This window comes from Gymnoscopelus braueri, assembly GCF_963280865.1.
Source record: "Gymnoscopelus braueri genome assembly, chromosome: 21".
Taxonomy (NCBI): Eukaryota; Metazoa; Chordata; class Actinopteri; order Myctophiformes; family Myctophidae; genus Gymnoscopelus; species Gymnoscopelus braueri.
The window spans coordinates 23,530,237-23,544,157 of record NC_137623.1 but is presented as its reverse complement, the minus strand read 5'-3'; the positions used below and the strand labels follow the sequence as shown (position 1 = coordinate 23,544,157).

Below are 13,921 nucleotides of genomic sequence, written 5' to 3'. Positions count from 1 at the left end.
GGATTAGGATTAGAACATTATTTGAATTTGGTGCAAGCCGAGGATTAGATAACACTATTTAATGTACTGTATGGTTGCAGTTGCAGCTTCACTTCTGCACCGCATACTCCTGCCCTGCGGCAGCCTTTTCCTTACGGCCGAACTTGTACGGCAGCATTTCTGCCGCTATGATGTGAAAGGAGCCTTATGGTTTCCATGATGCAGAAAACACAGAGAGAATCATCAGATAAAAGGGGATGTCACGTTTTAACACATATGTGACTTGTGAACATGTTAAAGAGGCAGTTCCTCTAACCCTTTGTGGTTAAAATGTGCGACAATGCGAGGATGTCTTCCCTGTGTATTTTTTATCGGTTTATTTTTGTAAGTTGCAACTCTGCAAGCTTCTCTGTCAAACGGGCGAATAGAAACAGACATGATCTCTGACGCATTTCTGACGCATCATGACCATGTACCTCCCGTCGCATTAATGTTAAATCATGTCACTCAAAATAGCGTCATGCATGTCGTGTCTCGCCTGAGGTGAATGCACCGAGTCAACAACCAGGAAAGGTATAGTGGAGACTGGAGAGAATGTGGAACGTCTTGATTGTCTGTGTAATCATGCATGTAAAACGCTATTTGCATCAGCATTTTGTTGTCGTGAAGCCGTCTTTATTAACTTGAGAAGTGAAAGATATTGCACACTCTGCAATAGCAGAGCTTGAAATTGACTAGCAAGTTGGGAGAGCATGTACACGTGTATGTATGGATGGACAGCACCAGATTCTGTGCTGCCCATTAAGAATTCTACAAATGGCTTCTAAATCAGTAGTTCTCAAACTTTTTTGTGCCAAGGACCCCCATAATGATATGTATTTTGCTGAAATGAAATAAATACATAATTCAATCAATCAATCAATCATAGACAGTTTGGTTGAGGTCAGCAGGGCCAAGTTTGTTCCCGAGGTCCGCATCCTCACACAGACAGACAAGTAGCAAGAGTAGATTCATGTTTTGGGGAGACAGCGTCAGCAAGTCAACTCCATGCTTAAACCTCAAGTTCATTATCACAAGTTTACAGGTCTGAGATGTAAAAGTCTGTGGTCTGCAAGCTCCCATGAATTGCAGTTACAAAATAGATAATCATAAAAAGGAAAATACACAAATTGTGTTCTAAAAAAAATATATAATAATAAAGGCAGAGTACCTCAGTCCCTTTTGCAAGTAGCAGCAGATATGAAAAATGTATGAAGTGGGTGGTCTAAGGTCCTAACCTGGTGTTCTTAATGAACTGTGGGGGGTTCAGAACTTGGCAGTTTTGTGAATTTTTATTGATTGATTGATTGAATACTTAATTAGTCACAAAATGTAAACTGTACAATAAAACAAGTATAACACAAAAAAGTCCTGGGGACTGTTTCCAATATGAAAACATGTTAGCTTAGCATCTAGCATTATACCGGATGCAGCTTTTAGCTACATTTCACCTACCCATTCTTGCAATTAAATTTTTTTTTAAAGATATTTTTGGGGGCTTTTTGGCCTTATTTTATAGTTAAACAGTAGAGACAGACAGGAAACAGGGGGAGAGACATGCATCAAAGCTCGTTGGGAACGGGACTCGAACCCGTGATGCGCTGTCAGGCTACATTGAAGCCTAGGTGCCTGGACCGCTACGCCAGCCGTCCGGGCCCATTCTTCTTCTATGCATAGCATAACCATAATGTGTGTGTGTGTGTGTGTGTGTGTGTGTGTGTGTGTGTGTGTGTGTGTGCGCGCACGCACGCGTTAAAATGCACAAAGTGAATCGCAAATCAATACCAGGTTCGAGGCTGTGTTTCCGTCTTCCTCTGCCTTCTTCCCCTACCTATCAGACATCTCATTGTTTTTTATTTATTTCATTTATTACATCACCATCCATGCATTCTGGAATGTGTCTCCCTTGCAAGGCACTCGCACACAAGTTCCAACACGTGTCTCACCCCGAGTTCGGTCCCAAGTGCCTTGTTTGGCCCTATTGTGACAGCAGCCTAGGGCCTGTACCTGTCAGCTTGTATGAAGACCAAGATGAAACCAGTGTATCCATTTCATCTTGTTCATATACAAGCTGTCTGGGATCATTATCTCGTTGTGGTTTACAAATGATCTGCTATTTTGACTGCAACAATGGAGGCCTTTTTTACGTCTGGGAGGGTGATATTGCCAGGGAGGGGTAAATGCAGCTTCAGTACTTCATCCTCAATTTTTTTCCAGTGTTTTGAGTGGATCATCTCTCTTCAACAAAGTTCTGTATTAGTGAACAGTAGTGTCACAGAGTACTTGGACTCCAACCACAGGCAGATTTATAGCACCTCAACACTTGATATCGCAAATCCCTTTGCTTGTAAAATCCCATTAGTGATTGGGGAAATCCCCTGCAGTGTCCGATGCCAGGTAAGATTGTGACGCAGTTTATTTATGTTACACCTTGATCCCAGATGACTTGGATGTGGGATTGATGGTGTAGCAGCAGCCCACCCAGGCCATAGTAGGGTGTGGATGTGCATTGTGCAGGCATCTTTACTGATGGAGGGGAGGGGAGGGGGGGTTGGGGGGTGATGCTTGCTTTGCTAAATAGGGGTATTAGGTTCTGATGTGTTGTCGCAGACTAGGTGAAATGTAATGGAGATTGGTGCATCTTTCTGAGTCCAGGGAGGCAAAGTGTGGAGCAAACCTACAATATGGGTCTCTAACCTGCATTTAATGTATTTGCATACACACTGTCCGCTATACTTAGAGAATTAAATAAAAGGAAGAAAAAAACAAGTGAGCTGTAAAGTTGGGGTGCTGGATTGAATTTCTTCCATCTATTGCTGTGGGAGTTAAATGTGAGACTCGAATCTCTGGCTATTCTCAAAGGGTATGAGCCAGATGTTGCTCTATTTAAGGCCCTTCCAAACTGCAAAGGGTGATCCCCTGGGGGTGGCTCCACCAACTGCTTTCACAGAATTCACACACTTGTGCTGCTGGGATCTATCTAGCCTAGGCGCTCAGTGTCCAAAACTAGAGCACCCTCTGTTTTTAATCAAATATTGATTTGTAACGCAAATTTCAAATACATGAACAATGACGGTTTCATTGTTGTTAATTATTGAAATATATAATAATCTGCAATAATATACATTGAGGCAGATACTCTGTAGTAACATGCATAGGTGCAATAGGACAAAGATAAGATATCATGCACTTTGTGACCTCACGGGTCAAGCCTGCACTCTTGTGTCAGATTGCATCACTTTCCCACCCTCTGCTCGCTGCCGTTCCCCCCACTTCCTGTCTCACAGCTGGATGGTCTAGTCTCCCATGACCCCTCTGCTGCTCTGCCACAGTTTTGTTTTGAGAGGATTTAGGACAGTTGGGATGTCGTGACATTCGTTCTCCTGGGCTTTTTCAGCCTGGCTTTTTTATTAACCACATAAACCCCGGCGTTACTCAGATTTTGAATCTTTCCTCTCTGGTCCTATACTGCCGCTCAGCTGGATTATGTGGTCGACACACGCGCTGACATTTTGCACCTTAATCCCATGTACAACGCGCTGACTTTTTTTTGTTTTTGTGTTTCTCTTGCACCTTAACTAACGTCCATAGCATATCATGCACAGTATACATCTGCTGCTATGCTCACGCACCTTTTTATATATTTTTTACCTCAGGTGCCATGTGTAAATATGTAGATAATTTGTTTCTTTGATTGAGCTCTCTTCCCCCTTGCCCCCCCTCTTCTTCCCTTCTTCCCTTTGTTTTTTCTATGGAAATATCAAAACGATAGAACTTGCACAAAAACGAATGTCACCCACTTTTTTTAACTTCTGCAAACCTGTGATGTGACAATTAAGCTGATTCTGATCCTGGCTGCACTGTCCACTCCATGGTCCAGATTTCTCTGGCCTATGGCTAAAACGTGTGTGTGTGTGTGTGTGTGTTTAGGTAAAGTTAGAGGAAGTACAGCAGTGCCAGAGGGGCTGAGCGAGCAGTGAGCACACAGAGCACATTCCAGAAGGCACCAGAGCCCTGTGATTTTAGCAGCCTGTCACAGGGATTAGGTTACTCTGTCTGCCTCCCGTGTGAGATCATGCTGCTGCTGCTGCTGCCTCAGAGCCCTCAATACTCCTGCCCAGCGCTGGTACTGTTGTTCCGCAATCACCTGCCACTACAAAGATTAGAGACGAGGACCTCTAGTGACTCTCAGGCCCCTTTTTTTGCCTGTGCCCAATGCACTGGAATGCATGCGCTCCACTTCTTATGATAACGGTTAACTTTTGTTTGTATTAGCACCTTTTCATGTAGCTCAAAAGTGCTTTTAAATATTGAGAACGTACAATATAATATAAAAAAGTTGCCAACTTCAAATCAGGGTCTCGTGTGAGAGGGTGTGTCATGAATGATGCATTATTCAATGATGCATTAATCTAATTAAGGCAATGACAATGATGTAGGCTACACTAAAACAAATCTTTTGTTTCACTCTCGAGAGTACAGTGTGCTGAACAGTGTTGCCATGTCTGCTTATTATAAGCGACTTTGGGCTTGATGTTTTTCTGTGAAGACGCTTGTAAATATTGGTGGTTGCGTTTTTTTCGGCTTGTTTCTAAAGTGTAGTTGCTTATTTGGGCTTGTTTCCTAATGTTGTCTAAACCAGTGGTTTTGAAACATTTTCATGTCAAGGACCACCAAATTGATATGTATTTGTCCACCGACCCCCCCCCCCCCCCCCATCTTAAAATATTTTGTGCCAGGGACCCCCATACCAGATTTGTTAAAATATTTCAAATAATATTCAAAATGTTTCACTTTTTTCCCAAGATCTTCTTTTGAAAATATCAGATCTACAAGCTCACAACAAGTCGCGATGCGACGCGTTGCGGGCTTGTAGATCAGCTGTTTTCAAATGGCCAATATATATGTTTCAAGGGCTCCTTATTGTGGCCTATTGTCGCTTCTTTTGAGCTTGTTTTCATAGACCTTGTTGCTTATTTCTCTCGCAAAATCTGGCAACAGTGTGTGGCGCTGAAACACATTGCTCACCGGCCACTGGATTGTGCTTGTTCACCTGAACTCAACAATGTTTGTGTGACTTCTGTTGTGATTTTGAGTTGTATACATACAATTGACTTGGCTTGGCTATAGACATCAAACCATATGAGAGTTAATCGCAATTCTTTTTTGCATCATCATAATCGTTTCCATGTTGAACAATGTTGATCTTTTCAAACAATTAAAAAAATTATGGAAATGGCAGATCTACAAGCTCAAAACGTGTGACGCATTTTGAGCTTGTAGATCGGCTATTCCCACTATTCATATTGTTTTGTTTTTTAAGTATAAAGTTACTTGCATAATTTATACTTAATTATGTAAGTTATTTATCATATCTGCCCTGTGCACCTTTTGTTTACGAACCCAAAAACCGAACAGAAATGTAATAATTATTGTGACAACCCTAGTTCTCACATAGTTTGTTGTCTGTAGCCAATTAAGGTAAAATGTCATAATCGTGACAGCCCTTGTGAGAACAGGTGTGTAGACTTGAAAAAGGATGTGGTGAACTTATCTCTATCACTATATCACTATTGTCGTCACTCGTAACGATCACAAACGCGCAGGCAGGGAGGAAACTGCAATTGTTTTAGCACTGCCATTTGCACTTGCTGCGGTTTAGGGTTGCAACACCGGTAAGCCCTTTGCTATCAAGGAGAAGTGGGTTTGTTTTGTTATCTTGTAACCGATATGTAGATCAGAGACATTCACCACCCTCTCAGTTGATATGGTGACGGTGTCTGTGTGCCAGGGGCTGGGTTTACTGCCCTCCCTGTATCTGCATGTGAACCAGTGTTGGCACTCTTGACAGCATGAGTGGATTACTGATAATGACACTTCATGACCTCTCCTGGACCCGCAACTACTGCCTGCCTGCGCTTATGAGGAGGTCGTCTTGGAAATTAATTAAGGTTTGTCTGATATGGGAAAAATTGGCGAAATTATATTGCGCGGCAAAATGTATAAGCACATACTCTGCTTTAATTTTATCACACAGCTTAGGGCTGTTTTGCTTGTCTTTAATTGTCTTTAAAACCTCTGCATTGGCATCAAGATGAGGCTGAATTTGACATACTGTACACAGTCAATGGCCCAATGCCTTGTTGTGGCTTAGGTTAGGGCAGCTGTGTGATATTGACTAAATCAAATATATCTTTGACCGACTTCCTCGATGTCAATGATGTGACAATATTTTGAGGATGACTATTGGTGCTTTCAGAGGAAATGTACACAGCCCTTTTTTGAGAAACAATCATTAGTAATGTGCATGTGATAACCAAACGGTTAAGGTCCTCTTTTTCATTTCATGCAGCTGATTGTATCAATTTATTGTGATGCAGCCTTGTAGACAACCCCCACCACGCGCATGCACGCGCACACACAAGCAATTCATCTCAAGGCAGGCTTGAAGGCAGTAATGGGTTAGTGCATTATCACGATATTGTAGGAAGCATACTACAAAGGAGAGTGTGTTGTTTTTAGATCGACAATCAAGCTTTAAAAAGATAAACCTCAACGACAAAAAAACGGGCACTGAAACGACACTATAAAGAAAGGGTAGTGTATGTACGCCAGTAGGACATTGTTTTGCACAGAGTGCAAGCTGGATGGCAGGGAAACACACACTCAGACAAACTGCATGGAGTGACTTGATTTTTAAATCAATATATAGATACTGTACTTGTTGCAACATTAGGCCTTTGTTAGGGGCACAGAATTTCAGTTTGAATGCAACAAAAACTAAACAATCTCCATGGGGTGTGTAATTGATAGAAAATAAGTCATGTTTTTGGTGAATTACTGGTGACAATTTAAGGACTTTTAAAACCTAATATTTAAAAAAAGAAGAAATTAAATTAAAAAAGACCATTATTGCATTTATAGTAAACAAACTATGCTATACAAACTGCAGGGGTTGACACTAAGGTCTCAGAGGCACTTGCCCGTCGGGCAAGTACAGGTCATTTTCTACTTGCCCACAGGTTTTGCCCACTTGCCCGAAAAGTAAATCGTCCTTTATAAAAAATGTATAAAGGACGATGACTATTTTGTTCAATTTAACACTTATTTTGTACTTTCTACTTGCGAATTATGGGGCTGCACGATAAAAAAGTCATACCTCAATATTTATGCCAAATATCTAAATAGCTATGAATATGACTATGGGTTAAAGTTATGGTAAGCTATATGTTTTGGTTAAAACAAAAAGGTTTTTGTTATGGGTTAAAGCTCCATATTCTGATAGTAATCATTGCTATAGTGTTTGTTCAGTAACAGGGGTCTCTCTGTCTCTCCAGCTCTTTGATATACAGAAAATAAATTTCCAGGTAGGTGACACCATTTCAGCCAATCAGGAGAGTACCCATCTATCAGCTTCATTTTTATAGTCTTCCAGTTCCAATTTTACATGCTCATTTATTTGTGTCATCACTTCCAATTTCACTTGTTTAATCTCTATCCTGAGTTCTCTGTCCTGATATCCTGACCTGAAAAGGCATTTTCTGTTTAATAAAGAGCTGGAGAGACATGGTCCGACTCATGTTACTGAACAAACACTCTATAGCAATGAGTACTATCAGAATATAGAGCTATTTAACACTTATTTTAACAAACGGAAATCACTTACCCTACCTTTAACACTTGTTATTTTATATTTTTAGTGAAAACAGCACATTATAGGCCAACAGTGCTCTTATTTTACATTCCACAGACCAGAAGACACTTACTTTTCCATAACTTGACAAAGCACTCTTATTTTGAAGTCCATCGATCAGAAGTCAAGGGTTTATGTTCGTCTGACTTGACACTTGTTAAGCTTTGACCGTTCAATAAACAAACAGAGGTATTGGGCTTGCGCTGCTGTTTTCAACTGATACTGACATAAGGAAGGCTTTACAGGCTGCTTCTTGTATTTTCACACGTCAGTTAGAGACAAGTAGGGAACTGCAGCACATGTGACAAAAGTCAGCGGGTGTTTTGGTTTTATATCGCGGGTGGGATGCAAGCAGCCGTGCTCGTCATCAACTCCACTTTCTCACAAACCAGAGCCCTGTATCACAAACGTATCACTTCACGCTAGATTCCAAATGTGATTTTGCAACCCGGTGATTTACAACTAGTTGCGTGCCCGTGTCTTCAGTATTATGTGAGCTTGTAGATTAGCTGTTTTCGGCGTGACGCAGGTTCAGTGTTTGTGTGTGTGTGGGGGAGAGAGGGAAAGGGGGAGCGCGCTGGCCACGCTCAAGTGTCTAAAGACGGATATCTCGTGTTGTGTTTTATAGCGAACAAAAAACGGTTGCATCCCCACTCAAAATGCGCACCTGCCCGTCGGGCAACCAGATAGCAAACTTCACCTGCCCTACCATTTTATTTACCTGCCCCGGGCAGGCGGGCAGGCGTTAGTGTCAATCCCTGAAACTGGTCAAACATTGGCCAAATTGTCAAATAATATAAGAGGAAAACTTTGTGAAAATAGCAGATCTACACGCTTGTAGATAGGCAAATTTCACAATATTTATATATATGGAACCGAGTCAAACTAAATGTAATCCCTCAACTCCTACAATTCCAAGTGGTTGTCAGGGTTGGGGGTCCCCAGTTCAAAATATGATTATTTTTGGGTGGTCGTGGCCTGAAAAGGTTGAGAACCACTGGGATAGACCACTCACAATTGTAACATTTTCTTTGGAAGTAATTCATTAGGAATAAATGGGTAAACTTGGTGTTTCTGTGTTATCTGTCCTTAAGTGATGTTAAATTGCATGGTCATTAAGCGGGCTACACACCAAACGTTGTTGCCCAGACCACTACAGACTGGCAGTAGGGTCCGGCGTCGGATGAAAGGTGTTGAAAAGTTTGTGTTTTCACACCGCACAAACGGTCAACCGATGACGCTTTGTTGTGCGCATGAGGAAAATGCCTCCATGCCAGGAGGTGGCAGTACTGTCTGCAGTAGTCTGCAGTCTCTCAACACATTAAGACCTGAGGACGATTCTACAAATGCCATCTAGATCAGTAGTTCTCACACTTTCAAGATTTTTCAAAAAATTAAAAAAAGTAGCAGATGTACAAGCTAGCAGCTTGGCACAAAGTGATGCTAAAATCTAAAATGACACGGATGCTTTCCCGGTTTTAATGGGTTAAGAGAACCGGAAGCTGCTTAAGCGGCATCAACCAAAACAAAGACAACAAGACGGAGCATTTTTGCGCTAGTAGTACATTGGTGTTGGTGGTGATCTGGAATAGGAATTGAGAGTTGCGAATATGGTATCTCCTAGTTTGAATGTGCGACGACGGGCTTATCTAAGCTTGGTGTTCCTGCATCAGAAGCAGACGAGAGGGGAAATGGTAATACGGAGCCTTTACCCCCCTCTCTGCCCCTTCTCTGCCACCCCGCTGCTATCACTGCAGTCCGACGGTCGACGCCTCTGATTTTCGGCCACATACGCTTTCCATCACCTATAGCCGCCGACGTCTGGTTGGTGTGTTACGCGCTACATATCTTTATCTACATATTTTGCAGTGTTTGATTAAAAGGTTTTGCACAGCACCTTTCCTCCTATTCTGCATCCAAGAAAGAAATGCAATAAAATCCATCAGTGAATGTGTTTTTTGCTGGCTGATGAGATGAGATTACCATTACCATAAAACCTGGAGGCAGATTAACGGTGGTCCTGTCCCGTGTGTGTGCATTGTGGGGTCGGTAGGCTCGGGCTCGCTGTCCATTCTGCCAGGCGGCCGGGTAAATAGAGATCTCTGGGATGAATGTGACACCAGCTGAGCAGTTTGACCCGTCTGACCTCGATGCTAATGCATCAGAGTATTCCACTGCCCTTACTGCGTTTTGCAGCTGCACGATTAGCCAAGAAGAGCATCTGTTGCTTAACTTTTTGATCGCCCCCCCTCCCCCCATCCCTTTAACATCTGCACTGCGTCTTAAATCACAGTGCTGTTAATGTGCACTTAGTGCTCTCCACACGTGTGTGTGTGTGTGTGTGTGTATGGACTGGAGGGGTCAGAATGCAGTCTGCTGTCTGTGAATGGGTGATATCTGCGCTAGGCCTGCAAAAGTGTGGAGTAGAGCTGCAACTATTGATTCTTTTTTTTGGGCGATTATTCTATCGATTACTGTTTTTTGAATAATCGGATTAACCCTATATCCATTGTATGCAACAATACAAAAAATAGCCCACAAGCTCTCAGCACGTTTCATTGTGAGTCGTGATGTGTTTTGACCTTGTAGATCTGCTATTTACTGTATTTTTGCTACTGTGTGTGTAACTTTCTCTCTTTCTCTCTTTCTCTCTTTCTCTCTTTCTTTCGCTCTCTCTCTCTCTCTCCTCTCTCTCTTCTCTCTCTCCTCTCTCTCTCTCTCTCTCTCTCTCTCTCTCTCTCACATATATATTATCACATTTTCTTATTTTTTATAATTACTGTTGCACCCCTAAACTGTGTAGTGAAGATTGTTATTGGACAAGCTGCAAAACCTATTCAGGGTGTAGAGAGGAGTTCAACAACGAGGCATCAGCAGAATGGAAAATGGCGACAATAAAATAAATGGTGAAGGAGAAGATTCCAGACTCTCCTCAAGCCTCTGTGGCAGAACCAGACGGTTATACTGTAGGCCCAGACCAGGGAGTGGAGAGCCTGTTGCCTTTGTGTCAGTGAGAGAATCTCGGTGTTGCAGCAGAGTAAATCAGGTCTTTGTTTTTGCGTGCCGCTCCCAGTGTTGCTTCCCAGTGTTCATTAATTTAATTAGAGATGGAATCGAGGAGTGCAATAACACGCTGTGAATTTGCACTCGTGCTCGTCGGGAAAGCGAACAAAGTCACACATTAGTAAATACACATAAAAAATAATCTATATATATCAGAGAGCATGTTAGCCTTAGTTAGCGTACAAACCACTGTACTGTAGTAGAGCCTGGACAATATCGGTTTGCCTGAGATATTGGCCATTATTTTACTTTTTTGACAACATGGGTATCGGCAATTAAATTATGCAGCCGACGTGTTCCAATTTTTAACCATTCTCAACCTACAAGCTCTCAAAAGCGTCCCAATGCGACTCATTGTGAGATTATAGATTTTCTGTTTTTGAAAATGTTTGAATTGGGCTTTTAAAATAAAACAGTTCAGTTAAAGTGTTTTATATACACGTGTTTGCTTATAATACAATATAATACAATTTATATGTTTTCATATATTGAAGTTTAATATATATTCCCAATTAACATTTTGTTTCAAATTTATTTGTGTCTATTTTAATGTATTTGTTTGCTTATAAGTGAAATGCTCTCAAATAGAAACTTGAATCAAATCTAAGTTTTCGATTAAAGTTGATTTCAAGATTTTGCACTTTTTATGAAAGAATATCGGTCAAAACAATGGTAATTGGTGGTCTAGGACTCCAAATCCGGAATTGGCATCGGACCGAAAACTCTGGCATCTTTCAGGCTCTGCACTGTAGTGTTTTGGGGAACTTGACCTGTCCTTGTACATCTAGCCCTGAAGCCCTCAGACACTAATAGAACCCCTGCCAGTTCTTCTTGACCCAAAGTACTGTAGCAAGGCTAATGTGGCACCATTTTGCCCATTTACCTTTTCCATGAGTATGAAATGTCTCAAGGTTATTGAACTTTTCTCCAGAACAGAAGATAGAGAATGAGGCTCTGTTCAGCTCCGGCCCATTCTTACGTTTGCTCTGTTCCTTTTGGCTAATCATGCTAAAACAAAGCCCGGCTCCGTTTTGCTGCCTGTGTTTGCCTATAAGATCAGGTTCGAGGCCAATCTCAACACCAGCTGCAGCTGAGCCACCGATACCACTGCTTCAGAAAAAAAGTGAGAGCTCAATTCCATGAGATCAGCGTCTACCCCAGAAGCGTTCGTGGGTGGGTGGGTGGGTGGAGGGGTGACATTGGAGTCGTACTATGTAGCCACCTCTACTGTGTTCGACCCTTCTTTCCAATATTAAGCCAACTATCTTTATAACCCTAAACACAGTCATAGGCCTGTCACAATTATTACATAATCGCCTAATCTCAAGTATTTGAGTTAATGGCAATTGTTTTGATTATAGTTTCCATCCTATATAAGGAGTTCACAATGCAGCTACGCCCAATATGGAGTGTGTTGTTCAACTTCAATGTGTCGTCATGGCATCAGGAGCAAACAAATCACTCGGCCCCATGTATTTCCGCATATTTTTTTCATAGCTTTAAGTATAAAGTTATTGAATATGTCAGTCATTTCTTTGTATATTCAAGTTATTTATCATATCTGCCCTTTGCAACGTTTGTTTACAAAGCCTAAAAGGAAAATGGAAAGTCTTTTTTTGTCATTATGTTCCGATGTTCAATGCCAAAAACACAATTAAATCGTTAATCATAATTATTTCTATGACAATTAATCATCAAGTGAAATGTCATGATCGACGTGACAGCCCTATATGCAGCCACCTCTACAGTGTTCGACCCCTCTTTGCAATATTAAGCCAACTATCTCTATAAAGCTAAACATAGCCCCTTCTTGCAGCCATAGATGTGTGCTGATGGCTAGATAAATCACAAGACCCTCTGTGTGTGAATGTGCTCATTGTTGGAGATGCGCGGTCTTCAGCTGGGATGGTGGTGATAAACTCCCGTAGCCTTGTTTGAATTGGCCCAGGGCACCTCAAAAAGCCTCGTGATCCGTTTCACATAGGCACATGAAGTTGTTTACAAATGCATGATTTGCAAGGCCTACACACAGTTACGTACTTGCATGACACTGTGTGCTGCAGGCCCGTTGTAGATTGTAGACGATATCGTACTTCATTTGCATTCAATGAGCACTCACATGAATCGCGTTGGGGCATTGTCGACACAAAGTGCCTCTCTTCCTTACCTCCCTCTTACTGTAAACTTTGTCTTTGCCATCTTCCTGGCTCCGTGGTTCATGTTTGATGAGTAACACAATAGACAATCGTTGGACGGTACTAGAGCGGAAATACGCCATCCTTCTTATAAATGTATTTTATGATGTGTGTGTGTGTGTGTGTGTGTGTGGGAGGATATATTGAAGAATTGAGTGTATAATGGTTTAGTCCGTTTACTCCATTTTCAGCTTTGGGAGACGGAAAACAATGGTACCTTGGTTATTTTGAATTAAGAATACATAACAATTCATTTGGAGAAGTTAAGTCTGAAGGAATAAACTATGATGTTGGTTTGTGTTTTGGAGTCAGACCCAGCTGTAGTCCTACAATAACTGGGTTCAATTGCCAATAGTGGTTTGACAAAGGGCAGTTGTCAAACACGTGCACCAAAAACGTGCGCCAAAACGTGCGTTGTGACCCTGGAGGTCGGCTATTTTGAGATTTAGTGTAGTGGGAATAAAGAGAGGCCCAAGTACAGAGCCAACTCGGGTCAGGTTTACTAGGTATAGAGGCTTTAAGTGGTAAAACATCTTTTTAAATATGTTTAAATTTTCGTTTTTTTAATGGGTTATTTCTTCTTACATTTTTCAGGTCACCTGAGAAGTATCTGCGTCTTTGAAGTTGTCAGCTTGGATGCAGTACAGGTACAGTCATTATCTATTCCTTTTCAATAACGGTGTCTTGTCATTGACTTGAGAGTCCACCTCTGTAACTCTGTCTAAGGCATTGGTTCTCAACGTGGGGTTCCAGGGGGTCCCCAGCTAAATTAGTCAACATAGCATCACAATCATTTTAACCATTTTATCCATTTATAATGTTGGCTATTCAAAAATAGCAGATCTACAAGCTCGGATAATGTTTGGAACATTTTTAATAATTTAGAATTTCTTTTAACTCATTGAGTGCCATTAACGTGTTTCACGTGTTTTTACCGATATGGCGCAACGTG

At 41.6% G+C, this 13,921-nt stretch overlaps 2 protein-coding genes across 3 annotated transcripts in view; one reads left to right on the top strand and one right to left on the bottom strand.

Annotated features, from left to right (window-relative positions):
* gyg1b (glycogenin 1b) overlaps nt 1–13,921 on the bottom strand; it is a 439,315-nt gene that overhangs the window by 352,812 nt on the left and 72,582 nt on the right. The window lies entirely within an intron of this gene.
* nck1b (NCK adaptor protein 1b) overlaps nt 1–13,921 on the top strand; it is a 44,475-nt gene that overhangs the window by 7,095 nt on the left and 23,459 nt on the right. Inside the window, exons 1-2 of one of the 2 annotated variants that reach the window (XM_080418023.1) lie at nt 5,874–5,969; nt 13,564–13,616. The gene's annotated coding sequence lies outside the window, so the exon portion shown is untranslated. Of the gene's footprint in view, nt 1–5,873; nt 5,970–13,563; nt 13,617–13,921 lie in introns of those variants that run through there. The other variant, XM_080418022.1, reaches the window with a different exon arrangement.